This window comes from Hyalella azteca, unplaced genomic scaffold (assembly GCF_000764305.2).
Source record: "Hyalella azteca isolate HAZT.00-mixed unplaced genomic scaffold, Hazt_2.0.2 contig5093, whole genome shotgun sequence".
Lineage (NCBI taxonomy): Eukaryota > Metazoa > Arthropoda > Malacostraca > Amphipoda > Hyalellidae > Hyalella > Hyalella azteca.
Window position 1 is genome coordinate 737,148 of NW_025935295.1, and position 6,000 is coordinate 743,147.

At 36.6% G+C, this 6,000-nt stretch overlaps 1 protein-coding gene across 5 annotated transcripts in view; it reads right to left on the minus strand.

The window, feature by feature from the left end:
* Positions 1-4,212, minus strand: part of LOC108672526 (plexin-B) — a 174,944-nt gene extending 170,732 nt beyond the window's left edge. For all 5 annotated transcript variants that reach the window (XM_018160208.2, XM_047880259.1, XM_047880261.1 and 2 more), the window contains exon 1: positions 3,799-4,212. The gene's annotated coding sequence lies outside the window, so the exon portion shown is untranslated. The remainder of the gene's footprint in view (positions 1-3,798) is intronic.
* Between the last annotated feature and the right edge of the window lie 1,788 nt (positions 4,213-6,000).

Genomic DNA, 6,000 nt, shown 5'->3' on the forward strand with positions numbered 1-6,000 from the left:
TACGTCAAACAATTCAGAAATCAGGTCCTTTACTTACAAAAAGTTACTCGGAATTCATTCCAGCAATATATGTTTGCAAGAGAGACGCTGAAAATGAGCTAGGTAATTTTTCATACAGCAAAAAAGTCAAATTGAATCGGACTTGCTTTGAAATGATAATACTCGAAAACCTAGAAAAATAGAAAGCGGGGCTCACACGCCAACAACCAAAAGTAGAAGACCTCAAGGAGGACAGCAAAATATCAAGTTTCCATCACGGGAGATGGCGCGCGATAAGCAAAACCTAAGAGAGGCGTGACGACAGTTTTAATCTGGGGAGACCCATCAGCGACCACGATTCTCGGGACAGGGGAACTGCCACAGCCGACAACCGCAAGCAGGAGGTGATCTCAAGGCCAGACAACCTAGCTAGGCTCTCTCTCACTCTCTTCACTATTATAAGCCACAACGATGTAACGAACCATTAGCTCAGCGATTGTTCCCAAACTCATAATAATTAAAAAAAGTAAAGCAATAACAATAGTTTTGTATTGCCTTAACTTTTCACGCATGTATCGAATTAAAAAAAAACGATTTGACTAGGTACTAAATATTTTAATTATTTCGTCTCATTAACACTACGCAGACTAGCCTCGTAACTTCTGGCATAAAAACAAACTTTAACAACAATCGCACAACTTCAGAAAAATTGCAAAGAATGTGCAAATGAATAAGGATCGAAAAACGTGGATATGAATTTTACTTTCAACGGTTACAAACTCAACAAAATGAAGCATGGAATACAACGTACTACTGCATCAGTTCGGGTACAAGATTGGAACAAAATATTAATTGAAACTAGGCAAATATATACGATTGCTCCTCATTAAAACTCAAGCGGCTTTTCAATAAAAGACAAATTCAATACCTATATAGTCACTTTAAAGTTTGGGTTTAAGCTAGATCTAGAAAAAAGAAGCGACTAATCTGTTCCAAAAACTTCGAAACTTTGAATACCGAAGTTTTAATATTGGAAATGTTTTTTATTTTTATAAAACACCATACGCCGTTGGCGTACGGTAGTAGTTCATGAGGTGGTTGCTGCTACAGGCGACTTGGATTTAAATTCGAATACTTTCCCACATATACAGGCTACAGCCCGTGAGATTTTAGTAAAATAAACAATAGGAGTTGAAATCTGAAAATGATGAGGATGGCTGCATAATATTTTGAGTGTTAACGCTCAAGTTAGTAAGTAACCGAATTCAAAATAAAGAAAGCTTAAATACCTACACTTAGATTTAAAACGTAAGGCTCTCGCAAAGGGATGCAAAAATTACTCTTTTTACAGCGTGAACTATCATATGATATAGGTACCATATTGGACATCAGATTTAATTCTTTTATACATAATTTACGCTCAATATATAGCAATTATTATTGAGCTTCACAATTGTAACAAATGACAACTTGGCCAAGTACTTGCCATTAAATTGAAGTAACTACTACCATAAATAAGAGGAGGCTGAAGACAATGCCTAATTCGACGAGGTGATCAAGACTATTCCCGTTGATGAGGCCATAGCACTACGAGCACACTTTGGCCGTCAGTTAGGCGGCTCCGCTGAAGCTATTGTCAGCTCCCTTATCCCCGGCAATCAGGAAAAGGACAATTGCAGGAGCAGGCCGCGAGTTTCCCTCACTTAGGTCCTTATCGTCATGACCCGACGGATCAGTAGCGATGATTATCAAACGCTCGTAAAGAGCTCTGTTGCCAGCCCTAATCTGCACAGCCTTGCGGCTCTGACAAGAAGGCTGCATCCAGCTGAACATAGTTCGCACTACCAACATATAATTCAGCTGTGGAATAAATACTGTAGTAGTTGACATTTTCCTAAGTTCTGATTCAAGATTTCTGAGGCCGAATTTTTTCGTGATACATTTTCATTTTTCTGGCCAATTCGTCGGAGTCACGGTGAATAATTTTTTTTCGGCAGTGACAATATTCATTCACGCAAAGATGATAGAAAAATTGCATGAACTTAGATTGGATTTACGGTTTCTAACCCGAAAAATTATAGCCTATTTTTAAAAGACAATGAGGCAATCCCCCATAAACATATAACTACTGTATGATATTGAGCAAGTAGCCAAACCATATATATAAGACAATTTGCAATGAGGAAACTTGTTTTCTGACACAAAAGCTGGCAGATCAATTGGAGAGTACGGTAACTAGTTTCAATTAATTATGAACACTAGAGTCACTCAATATAGTCATATGCCAAGTCTTGCTTGTACAAAAAAAAATTCAATGGTTTATACACCATTGTGCAAATTATGCATATCAATGTATTTTCATTAAATATGCTAACAATAGCAAGGAACGAAAAATAAAAATAGAGTTTGAAATTGAATTATATCTATTACTCCGAAATCGCATTGATTTCCAATCATTAAAAGGTTCCTGAATGACTTCATTGAAATTATATTCATAGTTCACATTTCAATGCCATTATGCCAAGCAATCTTAGTAATCCAATTTTTGTACTGTATACTCGCGCACGTTTCAACTACTCAGGCGTATGAATTTCTCAGGCTAATTGAGAAAATGAATTCGGAAAAATTAAGACTTCTGAAGGTCTGAATTTGATAGATAATTGTTCATTCAATGAAAATTTTCTGTAAAATAAAGAGCTCAACGTGAATTCAAGGGGAATTGTAAATCTCAAATCGACATAAAAAGTTTACAACAATACGCCCTAACAAAACAATCCTGAATATTTCCCGTGAAAAAAAAAACAAGGAACAGACCGTGGAAATTTCGCCGTAAAGTTTTCGGGGTAGACGTGGCATGCATGAAAAGCCACACTAGCCAGGAGGTCGAATTACTCCCGAACCTAACCTGACGGGCACTCGGTCGTCTTTGGTGGCGATCATATTACGTCGTTCTCTACGTCTACTGGAATATTCTTTAGAGTTAGACCAAATGAAGCTCTCTTGGTTTTGATTCCAGCGCCATTTTTAATCTAAACAAGCGTTCGTTTATAAAGCTAATATAAACGAAAATAAAGTCGCACGTTCTTCAATAAGGTAAAATTACCACCAAAGCCCATGGCACCATACCATATGACGGGCATATGTCACTAATTGTCAGAATTGTCAAGCTATAAATGCACGATTGACAGGGAACTGTCTACCTAGTACGTTTACTTAATCAAGTTGTCAAAGCTGAAGCAAATTTTTCTATTTGTATCAAATTCTTTCCGGCAGATTTTGCATGTGTTCAAAGTTTTGAACGAGCACTGAGCTACACACATAGGTAACTTTCAAAATGTAAATTCAAATGATGAATTAGGTATTTCACATCATGGTTCCGTCAACATAAAGCTTAAAGAATAAAGTGAACCAAATAGCCTACAATACTGGCGGGCGACAGCGGATCCAGTAGACGCCACTTCTAAATAGGTAGGTACGACACATTCGTATAGGTATCCTTGCTGGGGCCAAGGAAATCATGCCGATGAGGAAGGTACACAGTTCGAAGTTGAACCTAATTTCCCAAATTCAGACTTCAGTAACTACTATCACTGTCACGCCAGCAGTTCGCAAAGAACGAAGAGCAAAATAGAATAACATTGGCGCCAATGATTTGTGATGAAAAACCGTTTAAAATATTTGTTTAATACTCAACAAAATACAAAAATCCTGTAGCAACAAGTAAGATCAAAATGACTATTAAGCATTAGATAGGGGCTAGTAGGTGCGGTACCATGAAAAAATGCAAAATTAGGTTTCGAAACTTTTCAAATTTCTCACCTTGTAAACAGAAATCAACCGAACGTTGTTACTTCCTTTATTTCCACGTCTTCATGGTCAGTCAAAATCAAAAACTAAGAAACACCTTATGAAGGAAGCACATTCTGCAGAAATGTGCGTGGAAGGAACTCAACGCCCGAGTCAAGAATGCGCCGCGAAGGAGGCGGTCATCGGTTTGACTTCTAGCGGCACATCCAATTAAACATCACTCCATTAATATCTACTTAAATCACCGAAAAGCATGACAAACATTCTTTCACATTCAAAGTAGTCTCAATAGAGATAAATCTTAGACGAAATGATAGTATCACTGATTTCCCCCCAACAGAGGTAGGTTTTCAGAACTGAACTGCACGTGAGCCTTCACAAAGCTATTGCCGCGGAGCAAGCGGCACACAACCACACAGCACTAGCGTCAAGCGCACACTGCTCGTAGCTTCGACTGCTTCGTTCGTAGGCTAAAATGTTCTCTAGATGTTCTGAGAGAGACGCGTCGGCCAACATTTGCTCAACCAACAAGATTTTCTACTAATTTCTTTCTTACTGCATTACTTGATTAATAATTTTAGGTCTGAATAAACGTTTCTGCGTTTTCCAACGTATAGTGACATTTATTGCACGCGAAACCTTTTGCATATAGAATTTTTGCTTATGCAAATCTTTCGTAAGACATGTATAATGCTTCGAAAAACCTCAAACTTATTTAATTTATCAGATTGAATACCAAAAATTTACATGCACTACAACCATCGTCCTTTTCCTTAGTACAGTTCTTTTGAAGATTCACTCATATGATTGATACGTATACTTGGAGTTTAAGAACTGCAAGTAATCAAACGTACGTCAAAGAGAGCTTTCATAAATTGTTATACTCAATCACTCCCATCTTCAGATCTCACGTGATGATAATCCATGATGATAATCAGTAACAAAATTGCAGCTCACACATGGCTGTTGTTATTGTCTTCGAAAATCTCGTTTCAAAGGTAAATATGAAATGATGTCATTATTGCAGCATCGAAATTCTTGTATGTAAAAAATACAAAAATAGGTTACATGAAATTGGTTTTAAAAAATAATAAAACTTATTTATAATTTGTTGCTGTCGTTTCCTCATGAGGCATTTGTAATTAAAAAGATCATGATCGCGCTGATTAGTTGAAAAACTTAGTTCAGTATAACTTCCTCTATTTGACTAGAAATTCCCTCTTGCCACGAACTAAATCACTCGTGGTGCATAAACTTAGTGAAGAGTCTGTCTCCTGCGCCACGGAACGAAAATATCTTGTTTTTCACAAGGCGTGTTTGCAAAAGTACCACTGTATTTCAACGCAGGAAGCGAGCTTCATTTGTCACTGTATTAATATTATATTATCATTCAAAATCATCTTTTAGTCATGCATGACTGATATTAATTCAATTGTCCTACGCCATGTACAGAAATTAGAGTAGTAATTGGTTCGTTAAGCATCTAAAAATAAAAAAAAACAGCATTTTCAACACGAAAAAAATCATAGTGATAAAATAATGTCAATTCTTAAATAAAGATAACGATAAAAATAAAATCATATAAATTATAGGTATATAAAAAATGACCATTCAATCAAACTGAAGGACCCAAATGTGAACTTCCCTTCATCGAAGAGAAAATTTTTACCGTTGTAATTGTTGCCAGCTGGCGCGTTAGTTAACATGTTATTTATTAGGACAACTGAGTTGCGGACTGTGAATGTGACCGAAGGCAAAGAAAACAGACTTCATGAACAAACTTCTCTACTCACATCAAATTTTTTTCATAATGCGTATAATTACTAGTTAAAAACGTTATTCTCAACTTACAATTGAAACCTAACTTGTACTCTTATCGAGTTAATGTGCCACTCCTCTGCACCTGCAGGCTCAAGTTATGACCAAACCCTAAATATTTGAGAAAACCCATAAAGTACTTTTGATGCCAGGAAACGACCGTGAGTATCCCATTGTTTATCTTATAGCGACGATCATTTTAATTATGCACTTACCATTTTTTTCTGTTATCTTCTGTTTGGTGTATAGTTTGACACTTTGACCATCTATGCAGGGTTGAATTCTAAGAATGGTGGGTCACATTTTCATGATCAATCCAGTCCGGTGATTCTTTCAGTTCCAAAATAGCAAACAAGTATGGTGGTGAAATATAGTTTCAGAATTTAAAATTAAACT